Genomic DNA, 21,533 nt, shown 5'->3' with positions numbered 1-21,533 from the left:
TACGAGTTCGGATTGAATATATGATCATTGGGTGAGTCATGTTGGAATCTTTTTCTTAATTGGTAATAATCTTAAAGCCATGTCATTAATTAACTGTTACATTCAGTAATTGGTTGCCCTTACTCTTTGTTTAATTGCCTTTTAATAATGCTTCAAGGACGGTAGCAGAGAAATCCAGAAAAGTAGAAGGACTTGCTGTGAACCTGCAGTACCACTAGACGAGACTAATTTCATGCTGAGCATAATGTATTACGGTTTCGACGGCAGAGTTCCAACTACATCTAAGAACTTACGAGGTTTCCTTTGTTATATATCGGTTCTTCTTTAAGGTAATCTGATTAATTGATACTTAATTAATTAATATTAATTAATTAATATTAATTAAGCATCTTCCAGTAGCGCCACAGAACCAATAATCCTAAAAGCGATTTCCTCTCCTTCAAAATCTAATCAAATTTGTCCAACGACTTTATACAATATTATTGATCCTAAAAGCGATATCCTCTCCTTCAAAATCTAATCAAATTTGTCCAACAATTTTATACAATATTATTGATTTATTAATGTACTTTTGATAGCAACGCCCCAGAAACCTATATCCGCAAACCTATTTCCCGCCCTCTAAAATGTAAGTGAGTATATTGAATGACTTTATTCAATATATTAACAAACTGCATACCAATAGTGTAACAAAAAATTTGGATTAACTAAAGTTAAATGACATTCTTTTTAATAATTGTTTTTTCCTCTGCCTGTGTAAGAACGATAGTAAGTTTATGCAATTATTCTCAAGGTTTAAAACAGAGTTCCACCAAAGACCCTGAGGGACAAAATTGATAAACTATGCAGTGAAAGATTACTTAAAATGCAGTGCAAAGGAGAGAGAAAAGGATAAACAAAATGCCATCAAAACACTGACTACATAACAGTATTAAAGAACCGATTAAGAATTAATAATCTGTCATTTGGAGTGTGTTCACCTTATTACTTTATTTGTTCCCACGACTGGCACCACGGCTCCCCGCTAACTATACCAAACAGCCCCAATGTGGCCTGCACCCACTTGTTGGTGGGGTTGGCATCTGTCTATACCAATACAACCACCGATACGAAAATATCTACATTCATCCCCTGGAAAGCCGGTATCATGTGGTCTGAAAGCGGTATTGTTGTTTAGGACCTTGTTTTATTATAATTAATATTTTTTTCGTTACACTTACAATGATATTAGTAGAAAAAATTAATGTGATTATCAAAGGGGTATTATATTTACATAAAACGTGTATCCGCTTATATTGCAGATTTTTTTAAGGATGTATATGAAACAGATATCCCTGATGAAGACATTCCAAACTTTGAGTCCGATATAAATTTACAACTATCTCAGATACATATTGAGATTAAAGAAATTGCAGCATGTATCAAACTACTGGAACCTAAATCGTGCTCAGGGCCAGATAAAATTCCCCCCGTATTTCTAAAAAACTGTGGGAGTAGTGTCTCTTACCCTCTGTACCTACTATTTAATCAATCACTTTTAACAGGCAAGTTCCCACAAATATGGAAAAATAGCTTTCTCACTCCTATATTTAAAAGCGGAGACAAGTCTTTAGTTGAAAATTACAGACCAATATGTATACAATCGTCAATACCAAAATTTTTTGAAAAGTTAATTCTCCAAAAAATATGTTCTTGCATAAAATTTAATATCTCATCATTTCAACATGGTTTTATCTCTGGACGATCTACCTTAACTAACCTTACACTGTATAAACATTTTATCTCTGGTGCTCTTGCTAATAGAGAACAAGTTGATTCAATTTACACGGATTTTAGTAAAGCCTTTGATAAGGTTTGCATTAAAATTCTTATAAATAAATTGTCTAAATTAGGAATAAGTGGTAATTTATTATGTTGGATTAAGAATTATTTATCAAAACGTGTACTAACTGTCTGTATTAAAGAACACTTATCTTACGAATTTGAAGCCACTAGTGGTGTGACTCAGGGTTCGCACCTTGGTCCAATATTGTTTATACTATTCATAAACGATGTCACTTCCATATTCACTGATGTTAACATATTATTATTTGCTGATGACATGAAAATATATAAAATCATAAAAAATATATACGACTGCTTGTCCCTCCAATCCAATTTTATAAAATTCGTAGAATGGTGTACCATTAACAAACTTACACTTAACATAAAAAAATGTCAAATCATGAGTTTCTTTAGAATTAAAAACCCTATCAAATATAGTTACTCTTTTAACAATCACAGTTTATTGTCAGTACCTGTAATAAGGGACCTTGGAATAACCTTCGACTCTAAACTACTATTTACCCATCACATTGATATAATAACGGGTAAAGCAATGAAAATTCTGGGCTTCATTGTAAGAATTTGTAAAGATTTTAAAAATATTCAAACATTTAAAATACTATATACAACTCTGGTTAGGAGTCATTTAGAATACAATTCCCCCATATGGAACCCTTTCTACAAAAGCCATGCAAACTCCATTGAAAGAATCCAACGCAAATTTCTCAGATCAATTAATTTCAAATTAGGTATTCCCGCGGTTGACATAAACTATGAATCTTTATTACAAAAAATGAGACTCTTATCGTTAAAAGATAGAAGAATACTCAATGATCTTATTTTTTTATTTAAAATAAACAATAACTGGTTTGACTCCCCTGAATTGGTCTCATTAATAAATTACCATGTACCTAGTAGACCGACTCGACTCAAAACACCTTTCCACTGTGACAATACTATGATGAACGCAGAACAAAACTCAACCATAAATCGCTTGCATATTTTAGGCAATGAATATGCTAATATTGATCACGCTGCCGGTAATCTGTCTTCATACAAAAGATGCGTTAAACTAAATTTGTTTGCTAGTACCACGTAAATACATCATGTAAACATAATATACCTACCAGTACTTCTAAAACTATTAATGCACTTGAAATCATAAGTACTTGTAAAATTTATCATATCGGTTAACATAATCCAGGATTTATTACTTTTTATATTTAAATCATTGTCGGTACTTTGAGATAGGTATCTTATTGGTACATTTTATTGTTTTATTTCAATCTTTAAATTTTTATTTTTATTTTTACTTTTTCCTAATAAATTATGGTTTGTACTTTAATACTTTATATTTTAAACTATTCACTTTACAATTTACTTTTATACATTATAGTTTTTTACACTACTTATTACCTTACTTTTTACCTATTTTCTTAAATTTTACTAACATTTATACTGTTATTCTTCATGTTGTTGTACTATTATAAGTATGTCAATTATGTTAATGGCACATGTTGTGCCGTATATGTGTAAATAAATAAATAAAAATAAATAAATAATTCCAACCTCCAATAATAAAAATCTATTTTACAAAATCCAACGATATATGATAGATTAACCAGTTTCTCGTTTGTACTAGGAGTTTCTGGACAACATAAAATCCCACATAGACAAGGCTGTGATAGATTCACTAGTTTCTCGTTTGCACTAGGAATTTTCAAACATGTAGAACAAAAAAATCCCACATGGGCAAGGCCCGTGGTAGGCATACAAATTTACTAACAATGTAATTTAGGTACGCCCCTGTATTATATATTTATTTCAATGAAACAAAAAATTAAATAGATGCCAGAATGCAACAACAGCTTCAATTGAATGAGTTGACAAAAAAAATATTGAATCCCAAGACACGTTAATAAAAAATAATCTCTTTGGAAAAATGAAATTTGGGAATGGGACACATCAATCCTAATAAGTCATCTCGTGACTTGGATCTCGGGGAGTGGACAACTGAACTGAAGCAGCCGAAGATACCATCGGCCGACCCAGGGAGTCAACGTATGTCAACGGACTCTCTCTGCGGATCTCTGACAAATGCTTTCCCTGCAGGCCTCCTTGCAAAACCGAATTTTGATGACTTGTCCGAAAAAACTGACGCAGAAACCCTGAGAGATGTAATTAACAATTTTTTTTATTTTTTATATTAATTCCACACAGGAGGCCCTGAAGAAAATAATTTCCCTCAGGGCCTATGTCATCTTTGGGGATGCTGTGTGGAGGGTCTTTTTGTGGAGAGGAAGGAGTGAACATGGGTCTTGAAGAGTCCCATGTTGTAGGAGGGAGGAAACACAGAGGCCGGCAGTTCGTTCCACAGCCGAGCTGTTGAACTTAAGAACGAATCGTAGAAGCGACCCGTTCTCATGTGACAAATGTCAACCGTGTACAAATGTTGGGCGCGCGTTTGGCGTGTATCCCGACTACGCACCGGTGCCGAAGGGATCAATGACGCTAGTTCCTCAGATGTTAAGATTGGGGAATCTATCAAACGGACCGCCCGTTTTTGCACAGAGTCAAGGGTTTTTTTCAGGTATTTAGGGGCTCCGGACCAGAGATGGCTGCCAAATTCGAGAGTAGGGCGCACTTGCGAAATGTGACTTATATTCAAAATTTGGTATCCCTTACACTGGGCCCAAACGTTAGATAGTTTAATACTTATACTACAACTATTTCTTCAATCACAGGTGGGTGTTAAATTTAATTTACTATACAATCCATGAAAAAGAAGGTATGGTACATTAAGATTTTACGCAGTGGGCTCATACCAGCGAGGTATGTACTTAGTTGTGCCATGTTTACGTCGGGCGTCCCAGATATCTTCTACCATCCACTTATGCGCCTCACCATTGACTGTGAATATAAACACTGAAATACTTATCAGTATTAAAGAACCGATTAATAATTTAAAATAATTAATAATCTCCCATTTGGAGTGTGTTCATCTCATTACTTTATTTGTTTCCAGGACTGGCACCACGGATCCCCGCTAACTCTACCTAATAGCCCCAATGTGGCCTGCACCCACTTGTTGGTGGGGTTGGTATCTGTCTATACCAATACAACCACCAATATGAGAATATTTACATTCATCCCCTGGAAAGCCGGTATCATGTGGTCTGAAAGCGGTATTGTTGTTTATGACCTTGTTTTAGACAATTTTTAAATATTATTTTTTATAATTAATCATTTTTCTCGTTACACTTATAATGATATTAGTAGAAAAATAATTTAAAAAAAACGAATGTGATTAGAGACAAGGTTGTTATATATTCACCAGTTTCTCGTTTGCACTAGGAGTTTCCGGACAACATGTAGAACAAAAAATCCCACATAGGCAAGGCCCGTGGTAGGCATACAAATTTAATCATATGTTATGGATTTTAAGTACGACGCGCCTATATTACAAATTTATTTTTATTATTACATATCCAGGTGGAACTTTCTAGAAGTTATGGAATGAACTACAGTGGCAATTTTTTTGGTTCTAATATAATATTTCACGTGCATATTTAAGTTCATATCAGAGATTCCTCGTTACGATCTTATTATTTATAAATATGAAACGTGTTTTTAGAAAATTTAAAAAATACCGTTATATAAAATAAGAAATATAGCCAAATTCTCAACAGAAAAAAGACTGACGCAGTCAGCTTCAAACAGCGAGAGGCAACCGTTGGTAGTTAATAATTGCATCCAAATTTAATGGAGATGGATCTTCGACCGCTCCGAGCTCGGTTTTAAAATGTGAAGCATCGGGCTGGACACGTTGGAATCTTTTTCTTAAATGGTGGATAAGCAATCGACTTAAAATTGGTTTTAATTAAACTTTAAAATTAGAAATTGAAAATAATGGATGAAAGAGACATCTCTGGTCAGTTTTGGATAGATTTTGCTCTGCAGGTGAGTGATAGCGAATTACAGTCACCTTTGCATTGATCAGATGGATTCATCCGGATTGTATCGTTTGTCAAAAGAGGTCTATTTAAGACTAAAATGATTAAAATATTTTTTGTCAATATAATGTGGCAGTACGTTTGAATTACAATGTGCTAATTCATCGTTATTAAAAATTCTACTCTCTTGAGAGCTGGTTGACATATTATAATCTCATAGTGCGAATGCAAATATATTATTGTGCTGATTTGCCGTCTGCTGCCGAATTTGAAGATCAAGGAGCGGAACTCAATTGCGAGTGGTATTCTCTGGTGAGTCTTTCTCTTTATATGTGAACAAAAAACCAAAAGTAATACTATTAAGAGTGTAATACAAAACAATAACATAATTAACTGTATTGAAGAACCTAAAAAAGGAGCAAACGCTTTTAATGATTTCTTTGCAAATATAGGAAAGAGTCTAGCAGAAAAAATTACCGTGAAAAAAATAAATAATATGTATATTGAAAATATTCCGAATATAGAAACTAAACTTGAACTCTTCGAACCAACCAATCCGTCTGAAATTGTACAAATTATATCAAAAATGCGAGGTGGTTCTGCTCCGGGATTTGACGGTCTCACCGTAAAAACACTAAAAATCATTAAAAATTATGTTTCTACACCAATCTCTCATATTATAAACAATAGCTTTAAGACAGGAGTTTTCCCGAGCACGTATAAGAAAACCATAATCTCTCCAATATTTAAGTCCGGTAGCCCGGAGGACATTTCTAATTATAGACCCATTTCACTCTTATCTAATATGTCGAAAATTTTTGAAAAAATTGCTAAAAAAAGACTAACTGCATTCTTAAATAAAAACAAAATTATAAATGAAAATCAATTCGGTTTCACAGAGGGAAAAAGTACCCAAGATGCCATTGCAAAAATTTCATCTAGTATTCAGAGTACCCTGGACAAATCAAATAAATGTATAGGAATTTTTATTGACTTAAAGAAAGCATTTGACAGCATTTCCCATGAAAAACTTATATTAAAATTAAAAGAAAATGGCATTGACCACTTAGCCCTTAAATGGATAGAAAGCTACTTAACAGAGAGACCTCAAATTGTAAAATTAAACCAAACTTTTAGTACACCACTAACAAGTACATTTGGCATTCCTCAAGGCACGGTCCTCGGACCATTACTATTTTTAATGTATGTAAATGACATTTTCCAACAGAAAATCAAAGGTGAATTAATCTCTTATGCTGATGATACTGTTTTATTAATAAAAGGTCAAACATGGGAACTAGTTAACAAACTTGCAAATGAATGTATTAATATCTTAAAATCATGGTTTGATAATAACCTACTCACACTTAATGCTAAAAAAACAACATATGTATTATTTTCACTACAAAAAATACCTAAACACGAAGTAAATATCATAATCCATGATGAAAATTGTGACAATATCAACTGTGAACTACTTAATCCTATGTGTACTGTAATCAACTCTTCTTCTGAAATCAAATATCTTGGTGTGATCATCGATGAAAATCTGAAATGGAAAAGCCATATTAGGGAGTTAGTAAAGAGAATAAGGAAATGTATATATATATTTGTTAGGTTAAGAAATATTTTAAATGTGAAAATACTAAAAAATGTATATTATGCTCTTGTCCACTCCCTGCTTATTTACGGAATCATAGGTTGGGGAGGATCTTATAAAAACAACCTAAACTCAGTAAAAGTCTCGCAAAAAATTATTATAAAAGTAATACTTAAAAAAAACTCTACTTTCCCAACAAAATTGCTTTTTAAATTGTTTCCAGTACCAAATATTGATGATATATTTAAGCAAACTTCCATTATAAAAATGTGTAAAGAAAAAAATAACACAGAATATCAAGAATTTTATAAACTCATGAGAAATGGAAATCAATTTATTACGCCAATCTTTAAAACAACTCAAATGCAAAACCATTATATTTACCAAGCCATAAAAAACTACAATAATCTCCCTTCCGAATTGCGCTGTATTACGAACCAAAAAGAACAAATAAATAAAATCAAACTTTTTTTCCAAAAAAACTTATATTAAACAAAAATAAATATATATATACAGGGTGTATCGGCAAGTACCCGACAAACTTTAACCAGCTATTCCTCAGCACATTTGGAGTAAAAAATGTTATGGGCGCTTTGCTGTCCGGTAACATTTTGTTTCCATTAAAAACAAAAAATAAATAAAAAAATCCACACTCCGTCACTGTCATTTGCCTTGTTTCTCGCGTTCAACAGCTGTTATTAGCAAGTGCGTCAAAAAGTGTCCTCGCTCTTTCGTACACACTAAATAATAATAGTTAAAAATGAGACGAATGGTGCTGTGCCATTTCGTTGTGATTGTAAAAGCGCGCCAACGTAGGTACGTACGTACATTATTTAACGAAACTCGAACAAAATATTGCCAGACGGGTTTTTAAACTTTGACAAAGGATAAAACATTGGTGAAATGTGGTGAAAATATGAATAATAATTTTTTTATTAAAAAAAATGTTACCGGACAGCAAAGTGCCCATAACATTTTTTACTCCAAATGTGCTAAGGAATAGCTGGTTAAAGTTTGTCGGGTACGTGCCGATACACCCTGTATATATTATTATTATAATATATATTATTATATTATTATTATTATATCTCATTATGAATTATGAATCTAAGTAAGAATCGTGGCTCCCTTATCAGGCACAAGAGCTCCTCTTTTCTGATAAGGTATACATGACCATATATGAACCTTAATATTATATTTTGCAAAATATGTATGTAAATGTAACCCATATGATGTATATTAAAATAATAAAAAAATAAAAAAATTAAAAAAATGTATTTGGTGGCTGGTTTATAAGTTGTTGCTTCTCCTGCAGAGTGAATTCAATAATCAATCCATTTTTTTTCATAGGGAATTAAAATATTCCTTGATGGTCTGTGCTACTTACAAGCCAGACCACACCAAATGGTATTAATTAACTGTTACTTTTAGTAATTCGTTGACTGACACTTTGTTTAATTCATGCAGGTAGATGCGTCTAGTAATCGACTTTTGCTTGCTTCATGACGGTAGCAGAATCAGATCGATTGTGTCACAAGATTTTATTAATTTAGTTTGTTCGTTCAATTTTGCCCATGTCTACTTGGTTGTACGTATTTTTATAATGCGGCTGAAGACGCAGTAGCCTCAGCCCAAGTAAGGGCTGACCTGGTGTACTCTCTACCAATGACTAGTAACTTGAAACTTCCTCATGCTGCATTCTATCCATGTACTGTTTACGAAATACGACAACTGTTGGCATCGGATCATTTTCAAAGACTGTTCCATATCTAATTTATTAAAAAAAATTATAACATATACAATTGTTGAGTACTTAATTTCGGCAATATCATGTGAATAATATATTATACTTATTGTTAATGAAATGTATCCACGTGGGGGAGCAAGCTCATATAATCATGTGCGGTGCCTTCTATCCTATTCCGACTATTCTAACTATACTAGATACCTAGCTTCTCCGCGTGAATGCCTCGCTTGTGTGACAGTGAACGCTGTCATCAGACCTGTGTTGTGCGGGCCTTCACGTGGGGGAGCAAGCTCGTAGAATCATATGTACCGTGCCTTCTATCCTATTCCGACTATTCCAACTATACTAGATACCTAGCTTCTCCGCGTGAATGCCTCGCTTGTATGATACTGAACGCACATGTCACTAGCAAATATGAATGTGCCGTGCCTTCTTTCCTATTCTGACTATTCCAACTATACTAGATACCTAGCTTCTCCGTGTGAATGCCTCGCCTTTATGACACTGAACGCTGTCGTGTGTTGTCACTAGATTCACCTTATCCGCCTGTAATATTTATTAGTCTAAATGAATTAAATCATTGAGAATATTTTAAAATGTTCTGAACTGCAACAAAAATTTAAATTTGGCAATAGGTGTACAAAACTGGTAAAATAGAAAGTGGAAATAAAACACCTTGCAAAAATACAAAATCCTTTATGACCCCAAGATCCCCAAACGAACAGGAGAGCATATTTTATCTTCTGATTTCGGAGAATAATGAAGAAAAAACACAAGAAAAAAAAAATAAAAAAACAAAGGGATGGATCAATTATTTAACATTATAGCCCAGTTACAAAAAGGGATGAATTAAAAATACTACGACCGCTAAAAAAAAAAATTACTCAAAATATGAATGAAGTTAAAAACTTAATTTATGAAAATAAATCGCTTTTCATAAACGGGAATAATAAAAATAAATAAATTAAAAAATATACAAAAAAAATTATTATTGTTCCTGAAAGCGATGCGGAGAAGGTTAAGAAACACGGGCCAATTGTAATCATAAAGCCAAAAAATAAATCCATAAATTTTCTGTTCAAAATCTTCTTAGTTATCTCATTCTGTAAATTAATAAGATACAGAGCTTCCCTGCTACCCTCTGCCTCTGTAATTGCCATGTATTAAGTTTCAGTACTTAAAAGTGCTATGTATACAGTTCATTGTTTTTTACAACCCCATGAGATGACTGAACCTGATAACATAAAACAAAAACCTGAATATGATTATCAATAAAATTACTTGCCCAATCAGCATCAATATAACCTTCAATATTAACATTTACATCTTTACGATACTTTAAACCTAAACATCTTGTCTTTCAGTGTTCATTATTGTGACAGTTATAAATTGACTTAGGGCTGTCTGTTTCAACGCTAGCTATAGTAAAAGTAAGAATAAAAGTAAATACTAAAGTTAAATTTCACCAAAATGCGTTTTTCAATCAATTTAACTCCTGGTTTTATGTCCCCATGTCTGGTATGGGATATTTCGACCGACGCACGGATCCGAATACTTTCTCCCTCACACGCATAGTGCCGTCTCGCGCGGCCACTCACAGCCCATTCCCCGTACAGGAAGACACCCCATTGGCCGAGCTACCCCCACCCCTCCGTCAGCGGCCGGTACTGCACTGCCCAAAGGGTATATAACGCCGTGCATGCCTATTTTGAAGGCAGAGTATCCAGTCTCCTGGTTAACTAAGCAACAGAATCCTAGTGGTCATTGCCCAGTTAAACACTCCCCAGTACCAAGAGGGGAGAACCCTCCGGGTCCTCCTTGGGAATTCAAGTAACAGCTCCCTCGGGGACATTACTTGTCGGGAGAATCTCCACCCAACTAAGAGACCCCCGGGTCCTCTGTTGTGGCTATTACGCTGTGTTTAAGTGCTATTGAGAATGTTAAGTGATCATTGTTTTTTACTATAAGCTGTGAACCCTGTATGTAAGATAAATAAACTGACCGACGCTAAAAAGCTATTTTCTTACAAACACCCTGACACAAGTGGCGCCCAACGTGACAGCTTTTTTTAAGTGAAAGACAAAGTGAAGAAAAAACGGAACCTACACGGAAAAGTGCGCCGAAAGTGGCGACCAACATGACAGCTTTTTTTAAGTGAAAGACAAAGTGAAGAAAAAACGGAACCTACACGGAAAAGTGCGCCGAGAGTTGCAACCAACGTGACAGCTTTTTTTAAGTAAAAGACAAAGTGAAAAAAAAAAAAACGGAACCTACACGGAAAAGTGCGCGGATAGTGGCCAAATCAAAAATGGCGATTTCCCAGGACCAACTCCGCGAGTTATTCCAGAGCGCGAGGATAAAAAACCTCGCTCACTGTTCATCCCGGTTCAATGGATGTACCAACCCACAGAAGGTGGAAGAATTCATCTTGACGGCAACACTGTACAAGACATCTGAGGGAATACCTGATGACAACGCCTTGGAAGGACTACCCCTACTCCTCCAAGAAGTGGCTTCGCCGTGGTGGCAAGGAGTCAAAACCGGCATCAAAACATGGCAGGCCGCCATGGATCTGCTCAGGCAGACATTCGCGCCGAGACAACAAGCGTACAAGGTGTACATGGACTTATTTGAAACCAAGCAAGAAAGAACACGAGCCACAGACTTGTTAATTACCAAGAAAAGGTCCCTCCTGGCGGAGCTGGTGACCAAACACCCAGAAACACAGGAGATCGACTTTATATACCGTCTCCTGCACCGAGAAATAAGAGAGCGGATGCCAAGAGAGGACATCCAAACCTTCTCAGATGTGCTCAGTAAAGCACGATGCATCGAGGAGATGATCGCCGAGCGTGAGGCGATGCCTAGATCTCACGATGCGGCTAAAACTCGCTGGAATGAGGACAATAATGTCAGATTTGACAATAATAATCAGAGCAATAATGTCCGCAGGACACGACCGAGGTGTGCGAACTGCAAATTATTCGGGTATACCACAGATGCCTGCCGGAAGCAGCCTCGAGAGCGGAGCGCCACCCGGAACCTCACTCCAACATGGCCAAGCAGAGGGGCCAAGCAGAGGGGCCAAGCAGAGGACCAAATACACTGGCATGCTACGGTTGTAATCGACCTGGGGTCATACGCAGCAGATGCCCGACCTGCAACCCCAACCAAGGAGAAATGAGGAACGCTCAGTTCTACTCCCTCAACACCCGTACGGCCCAAGCAGTCCAGCGACACCGGCCTGCGGTGTACATCGAAGTGGGAGGAAACGTCGGAACGGCTTTCTTGGATACCGGCGCTAAGGCCAGCGTCGCAAGCCAGGAACTATATGTGCTGCTAAGCCGACAGGGCTACCATTTCACATCGGAGAGGCTCACCATCATACTTGCTGACGGACATACCCAGGACCAGCTAGTCCTCCGTAGCAGAGTAGAAGTAAAAATACAGAACCGGTCAGTCTCTACCGAGTTCTTGGTGCTACAGAACGCATCGAAAAACCACACCCTCCTGGGAATAGACTTCCTCGAGGATGCAGCGATGGTGCTGAACCTGCCTTCCAAAGAATGGTACTTTTCAGACATGCCGGGAAGAGCCCATAGGTTCATTGTGCCCACACATGAAGGGGCGAATCAAAAGGAACAGCCACGGGCGGCTGAGCAGATAGCCCCTACCAGCATCGAGGATGAGCTGGATGTAAGGGCGTACGGCCCTCCCCCGCCAGGATACGCCGGAGAGATGACGCCTACCAGAGAGATCGGGTCAGTGAAAGTTTCTTTATCAGGATTCACATTTATACCAAGACATTATTTAATTTGCCCAAAATCTTTGATTTTTAATTGACTACTGAAAGTTTCTTGCAACAATTCTGTTTCCTTTTTATCATTAGAGAAAATAAAATACTCTTCGACATACAAAGTCACAATATGTTTACATGTATTTTTATATTATATATTATTTACTTGTATTTTTTTATATTTCCAACCCTTTTATTTTAGAACACATTTTTATAAGTATCCATCACAATGAATGAAAGCGATATCAGCGATGACGAAATCAATGTACCGGCAGGTAGAAAAAGGAGACGTATTATGAGTAAGTCATCGGAGTCATCTGACAGCAATAATAACTACAACACGCAATTGAGCGATACTGAGAATGAAGATGGTGAAGAAGTTGATGAAGTTGGTCCTAGCAAAAGCATTGTTTCTGAAGAATGGCTACCTCAAAATGCAGAAAGACCACCATTTTCCTTCACTGCACATCCTGGAAAAACTTACGATACTCCTCCAAAAAAAGTTTCTTTGTTTTATCTTGAGAAGTTTTTAGACGAGGATTCAAATTAATTACAGAACAAACAAATTTGTACGCCGCCCAATTTTTTGCTAATGATCCTAAGTTGAAACCACATTCGAGAATTCGAAAATGGAAGGATACAAATGAAGTTGGTATGAAGATTTTTTAGGGGCTCCTAATTTTACAAGGAATAATTGGAAAACCGTCTTCGGAACATTATTTTTCAAGAAGAAGAATAATAATTGAAACACCATTTTTTTTATAAAACTATGAGCGAAAGCAGGTTTGGATTATTATCAAGTTTTTGCATTTTGCAGACAATGTAAGTTTTGATCCAAACAAATCTAATAGAAAAACATATAAAATTGATCCAATCATCAACAATTTGTGAGAAAAGTTTTTATGTATGTGTAGGAGAAATATGTGTAGATGAATCTCTTTTATTATAAAAATACATCCTCCTAGCGTGACGTACTGACAGGTCCTAGTGAAAGAGTTCGCACCCGTTATATGCTGCGTAATTAAAAACAGAATTCCCCGGTTAACAGGTTAACAACCTCACTCCGGGGGGGCTGGTTGGCACAGGTAACGACATTTACACTCAAGTGATTAAATGCATTTATTAATTTTGCACAATAGTCTTTCTACAGCTCGTTTCTTAAGAAATCAAAAATGTTATTTGAATGAACGTGGGAGGTTCAACCTCTTGCGTCCTAAAGTACACTGTATTGTACCTGTGTTGTTCTTTTTTTCCTGACAATGTTATTAATATTTTTACGCTGACAACACTTTTCATAGACAAACAGTATATATTTCTTCCGCCAGGATTTGTCAGCTGTGGCATTTATCACAAAATTATTATTTAAAACTTGTAAAGTGCATTATTTCAAAATGGCGTCCGGTTCCTCGTCTCGCCCGGGTAAGTTATTTAATTTCTTTTGAAATATGGAATATTTTAATGATATTTAGATTTAACCTCTAAGAGAGTATGGCCTCACCGTTGGCGTCCGAAATAAAATCTGCTCAAAGGAGTATGGACGCCCATGGTGTGTCGGTGCTTGTAGAAATCATTCTATCGAATTTATTCATAAAAAGGACATGCTAGTGACATCTCTTGACGAATTCCATAAATATGCCGAAGAAATATGTAGATTCCGTCTATTTTTAACGGATCTACAGCGTTTTGAAAATACACGTGGTAATGGCGCGTCAGTTGCGTTGATTGTAAACATTTTATTGAGAGTTCGCGAGCGTAAACGACATTTTTACCGATTTTGTTAGAGGTATTTGCATTGTTTTCGTGACACAAACACTTGAATGTTTCTGTGTTGTTATTACGTGTTAAATATGCGTATTATATCGCGAAATTAACAAATAATTTTGTGCGTTTGTGACATTACTGTGAATTGTGGATTTTTTAGTTGGTTTTGTGTATTGTGGGTCCTATTTTCGTGTATTGACGACAAGTTTCTTTTCCGTGAGATATTCTCTAACATTCTGTTTTAGTTTTGGATAATTTTGAGTGTTTTTATATATTATACTTTTCACATTGAAAGGTTGTGTGTTTTGTGGGTCCTATTTTCGTGCATTGACGACACATTTTTTTTCGTGTGATATTCTATAACAGACTTTTTTAGTGTTGGATAATTTTGTGTGTTTATATACTTTTCAAACTTTTCACATTGAATATGTCAACACCTTTGGATGAAGACGAAATTACGGCCGTATTAGCCGAAAGTGATGATGAAGACTTTTTCAATGATATCCAAGATTTACCAGTTCATTCTGATAGCTCTTCCGATGACTCAAATATTTCTGATGATGAAGAAGATGAACCACCATCTTCGAAAAAGCAAAAATTGGATAGTCGAAAATGGGTTCAATCTGATTTTGTACCAACCTTGCATGATTTTGACAGCAGGCATTCAGGTATAAGAGGCGATATAAATTTGGATGAGAACGCAAGCGAACTCGACTTCTTTGAATTGTTCTTTACTAATACCATAGTTCAGTCAATTGTAACGGAAACAAATAAATACGCTTCAACACTGGCTCTCAACGTAAGTCTAAAATCAAAAATGAATAAATGGGTTGACACTACTGTGTCCGAAATAAAGATATTCTTGGCGACACTTTTGCTTATGGGTCTTGTTGGTAAAAACTCATTGAAGAAATATTGGTCAAATAACCCAATAATAGAAACGCCATTCTTCAGAGTGTTATTTTCACAGGATAGATTTCTACTTTTACTGCGGGCTCTGCATTTTGCCGATAACAATGTTCGGACAAATGATAGATTATATAAAATAAGGAATCTTTTGGATCCTTTGAAGAAAATCTACAAACAGACCTTTTACCCATTTCAGAACATATGTATAGATGAAAGCCTCTTATTGTGGAAGGGAAGACTTTCCTTCAAAATATATATACCGTCCAAACGACACCGTTTTGGAATAAAATTATTTGTCTGTTGTGATGTAGAAACAGGTTACGTCTTAGATATCATAGTTTACACTGGATCAGATTCAGACATCATCATGGATCCAAATATTGGAGTGTCTGGGTCAGTTGTAACAACTATGATGAAGGACTATCTTGGAAAAGGCCACAGACTCTTTGTAGACAATTGGTATACAAGCCCAAAATTGTTTGATGTTTTATTTGAAAACAAAACAAACGCTTGTGGAACTGCAAGAGCAAACCGAAAGGAAATGCCTAAGTTCGGAAATGCTAAAATGCAAAGAGGAGATGTAAAAGCATTTCATTCAAATGATCTCTTGGCAGTAAAGTGGCGTGATAAACGAGAAATTATTATGTTGACAAACATACATGAAAATAAAATGACGATCACCGATAAAATTGACTATTCTACCAGGGAAAACAAAATAAAACCAGAAGCTGTGGTAGATTATTCGAAAAACATGGGGGCTGTAGATAAGGTTGATCGAATTCTTGGTTTTGTTGACAGTTCTCGCAAGTCTTTCAAGTGGTATAAGAAAATTTTCTTTCGCCTTTTAGACATAAATGCCCTAAACGCCTTCTTTCTACATCGTCAGAGAACAAACAAAAAACTAAGTTTTAGTGAATTTCGTGAGAATCTTGTAGGTCAGTTGGTAGAAAAATATCACACCGAAAGGCCACCAGCATCTGGAGGAAGACGAGTAACAGATTGTCCTACTCGTCTAACTGAACGACATTTTATCAACCCGCTTCCACAAACAGAGACTCAGGGAAGGAAAACACGAAGGAAGTGCCATGTTTGTAGTCACACAGCCGTTCAGCCAAGGAAAAGAACAGAAACAAGTATTCAATGTAATGTGGCTTTGTGCTTATTTCCCTGTTTTGAGATATATCACACAAAAAAACAGTATTAGATTGTAGTTCTTCAGTGTAAAATGAAAATGTGAAAAATAGTTTTAGATGACATTTTTTAGTTTCTTTTGTGTAAAAAAGTAAGGTGTAAAAAGTTTATCCCATAAAAATTTAAAAAAAATTGAAAAAAAAAATTGTGTAAATAAAACTTTTTTTTTAGTGTAAATAAAACAAGTTCTATAGTGAAAACAACATTCGGATGAGGAAATATGGAAGTACAAAATAAAACTGAAATAAAAATTGGTAAGTAAATTTATGTTCTAGGTTGTACATTTTACGTGAACCGATGGTTGACAAAACATGAATCACATATTTTTTGTTATCGGATTAATTCGGTTATTTTGATATTTCTATATGTATTTCTTTAGCAAAGTTTGATTTTTATAACACATGCTATGAATATAATTTATAAAAAAATCAAATTTTGAAGGTAAAAAAAACTCACTCTACTGAACACTTTTTGCTCTCAGAAACTCACTCCCTTAGAGGTTAATATAATTATGAAAGTAACATATTTACTTGTAAGATTATTTATTATGTATATATTGATTGTAAAGTAATCCAATTTGTCAAAATGGTAGCAGGTACTTTGTAGTGTACCTCGGGTCAGTATTGTGACGTTTCATGTTTGTTTTGTTCTGTCAGTTCGGTTTCTGAATGACGATGATATTTCGAACATCCTCAATGGGAGCGATGTTGAAGTGTCCGACGGTGAAGAGTGAGATGATGACAGTTTGTATGTCTTCGAAATTCCGGAAGCAACCTCTCCACTACCTCTGAATGAACCACCAGAGGATCTTTTCGAAGAGGAAGAAATAATAGATAGGCAGCCCAGACTTTTGCCATGGCTTTCATGGCAAAAGTCTGGGCATGGCCAGACGTAACGTGAGGTTTTTACGTTACGTCCGGCAACGCGCACGCAGTTTCGTCGCACTCACTTAAATAACTAACTATTATATTAAATATGTCTAACAAACAATTGATCGCGATTCTCAACGATTGCTACGTGCAAATAACATCTATGAAAACTAAAAATATCGATCAAACACGAATAATTCGTCAGTTATCCGAAGAAGTTACTTCTCAAAATAATACGATTTCGCGGCTCCTTGCGAGTATTGAAGTATTTCGGAGTACCGACAGTACCGACGCTAGTGATAAGGTAATCACGACGCGATCTAAAACAAAAAAGAACGCAAGTGAGAATCGTGATGCTGTCTTGCTTCAACCCGAAGTAAGTAGCGGTCAGCCTGTTCCATCCAACAGTAGTGCAGTTTCAGCCCCCGTTCCCCCCGGCCCCGTGCCTGCCCCCGAGCCGGCTAGGGCTCCCGCCGGCGCCGGAGCAACCAGCGACAACGCTACGGGCGAAGAGCAAGCCCCGCACACCCACCCGCCCCTGTCCTACAGTTCAGCACTGAAGAATAAAAACAAAGTTCTCGTCACGGGAACCAACGACACGAACGCTATTAAGGTAATACCGAAACAGAGATTCTTAATAGTTTCGCGACTAGATCCTGGCACAACTAAGGAGGAAGTGATTGCCAACATCAAAACGAATGCGGATTTAAACTGCAATGCCGAAAAATTCATGGCTTTCCATGAAAATTTTTACGATACCTCTATATGAGAGAGTTTGGTTTTTACCCATGGCTGTTTCCAACAGCATTTATCTCGGGAATGCTGAATATCTGCAGCCTCAGTTCCAGACGGGACGTCGCATTATTGTTGATGGCTTACAAGCTTCTGAATGGTTTACTATCAATTCCAGACATTCTGTCAAAAATAGGACTTTATGCCCCGGATAATTTCACGAGAGGCCGCCAACACAGGCTTTTAATTCTTCCCAGGTCCAGAACTAACTTACCAAGGGTGATGCCCCTGGGAAGACTCACTAGGTTAATTAACTCCCTTCCAGCTAACTTGGATATTTTCCATATGTCCTACAACGACTTTAAGCGCGAAATATTGTATTTGTTTTAACTGTATACTTATGTATAAAATTTTCTTCCATAATTTGTTTACCGCTTTTGCAATGTATTGGTTTTTGTACTGTTTTTTCAAATAAATAAAAAAAGTGTGAGTATTTTAGTAATATTGAAGAGTGGAGTTAATTACCCAATGAATTTATGTAGAGTTAATTAGCTTCTGAATATACATATATTATTCCCACATCATTGACCTATGTGACACCTTCTATCAATTGTATGTAAACCACGGGAGTTTACGTCGTACGAGTTGCTATTTGTGTTGTTCCCTGATATTTTATTCAATTAATGTCCTTATAATTTTTGTTTTACTGTTACAGAATGCCAACTGTAGGACCAGCCTCGGAAGAAGTTCTCAAAACCGAAGGAGACTCTTCCAAAAATGTAATGAAACTGTTCGAAATACCTTTGACCTTCAGTTTTGGGAACTAGTGGCGGAGCAGACGAACCTGTATTCAATTCAGGAACGGCAGCACAGGTCCGTTAATACGAATTCCAGGGAGTTGATTAACTTCACTGGGGTCCAGGTGCTGATGGGCAGTTTGAAGTTTCCACAAACTCGGATGTACTGGTCGTTAGATTTAAGTTTACCAATTATAACTAATTGTATGTCCAGAGATCGATATTTTGAGCTAAGCAATTTTTTACATTTTGCGGACAATTTGCAGGACAGAACAAACGATCCAGATAAGCTTTGGTCAAACCCTTCATTCACAACATCATCAAAAAAATTCACACTTTGCCTAGAGCTTCTCATTTGTCAATAGACGAGCAAATGATTCCCTGTTCTGGACGCTGCCAGCACCGACAATATGTTCCATCCAAGCCCAACCCTCTCGGCTTTTGTTCTTGCTGCAAGGGATGGTCTTGTATTGGATTTTCACATCTATGTAGGAGCTGGGACGGTCAGCGAAGAAGACAAAAAAGTTTTAGGCCTAGGTGCAAGTGTGGTAAAACTGTTGTCGTACTGTACCTAAGAATAATTCCTGCATCATTTACACAGATAGATTTTTTACAAGCTTAAAGCTTGCAGAAATGTTGTTAGTCGAAAAAATATTCATAACAGGTACAGTACGAACAAATAGGATTGGAGATGTTGTGAAGAAGCTGAAACCTGACAAAGATCTGGCACGGGGAAGTTGGGATGAGAAGGTACGCCAAGATGACAAAGTGTGTGTCGTCAAATGGAAAGACAACAAGTCTGTACTTCTCCTCTCAACTTCTGCAGGGAGCTCCCCTTTGAGGACTTGTAAACGATGGTCAAAGGAGGAATTAAAATTACAATACCTCAATGGGGGGAATAGGTCTCTGCGATAGGCTCATTGCCTATTACCAATGCGTACCTGCAAATGGCCCGTAAGAGTGTTTAATCACTTTATAGATTTGATAATAGTCAATTGTTGGCTAATGTACCGGAGGAATTGTGCTTCTGAGGGAGTTTTTGCACGAGATAAGATGAGACTTTTGGCCTTTAGGATGCGGGTAGCCACTGCCGTGAACCACTACCAAGGTGGTGATATAGATTTCACCCCACGATCGGGTAGAGGCAGACCTAGAAATGCCTCCCCATCACCTCAATGTGAGCCAGAACATCCGAAGAAGCACAGAAAGGTTATTCCTCAACCTATTCCCGAGGTACGTCTTGATACGTAGGACATCTTTCAAGTTTTCAAGATGAAGCGAATGCCTCAAAATGTCGATTTCCTGGATGCAAGTCTAGGTCTAAATTTATTTGTATTAAATGTAATATGTTTTTATGTATAAAGAATTGTTTTGAAATGTATAATACTGTTATATTATAAGATATGCACTAATTTTGTAAATTTATAATATAAATCCTAATTTTATGTAGAAAATTAAAGTTTTTTTTTAAGTTACGTTTTTTTATTAATATTTAATATACTTTCAAAATGTCTTATATCTTAAATGTCCTAACATTAGTTAAATTATTGTTTTTATTTGTAATTTCAGACTCTTGTAGTACTGAATTACATAGTAGGAAATTTTTTTTTTCGATACATTGTGACCTGAGGTGCACTATAGTGTACCATCTGTAATTAATAAACTATGTATTAAAAAAAAAAAATTATGCTTCTTTTACCCTTATAATAAAGAATATAACAAAAAAATATTTTTTTAGTGCTTAGTTAAGCCTCGGGTTTCAAGAGGTTAAGAACCTCACGAGTCTCTGGGGGTTAGCTCGCACAGGTAAAGACATTTACACTCCTCAAGTGATCGAAGGCGTCAATTAATTTGTCACAATAGTCAATCTATAGATCATTTCAGAAATCAAAAGCATTATTTAAACGAACATGGGAGGTTTAATAACCTAAAACTCTCCCGGGGGTTGGCTCGCACAGGTAACGACATTTAAACTCTTAAAGTGATTGAATGCATAAATTAATTTATCACAATAGTCACTCTATAGATCGTTTCAGAAATCGAAAGCATTATTTAAAGGAACATGGGAGGTTTACTAACCTCGCCACTCTCCAGGGGGGCTAGTTGGAGCAGATAATGACATTTACACTCAAGTGATTGAATGCATATATTAATTTTGCACAATAGTCGCTCCATAGCTTGTTTCTCAAGAAATCAAAAGCATTAGTTAAAACATAGGAGGTTTAATAACCTCACCACTCACCGGGAGGCTGGCTCGCACAGGTAACAACATTTAGACTCAAGTGATCGAATGCGTCGATTAAATTGTCACAATAGACAATCTATAGCTCGTTACTCAAGAAATCAAAAACAAT

This window comes from Hesperophylax consimilis, chromosome 29 (genome assembly GCF_061612785.1).
Source record: "Hesperophylax consimilis isolate HC1 chromosome 29, BYU_Hcon_1.0, whole genome shotgun sequence".
In the NCBI taxonomy this organism is placed as follows: Eukaryota; Metazoa; Arthropoda; class Insecta; order Trichoptera; family Limnephilidae; genus Hesperophylax; species Hesperophylax consimilis.
The sequence above is the reverse complement of the archived record's forward strand: the minus strand, read 5'-3'. Positions refer to the sequence as shown.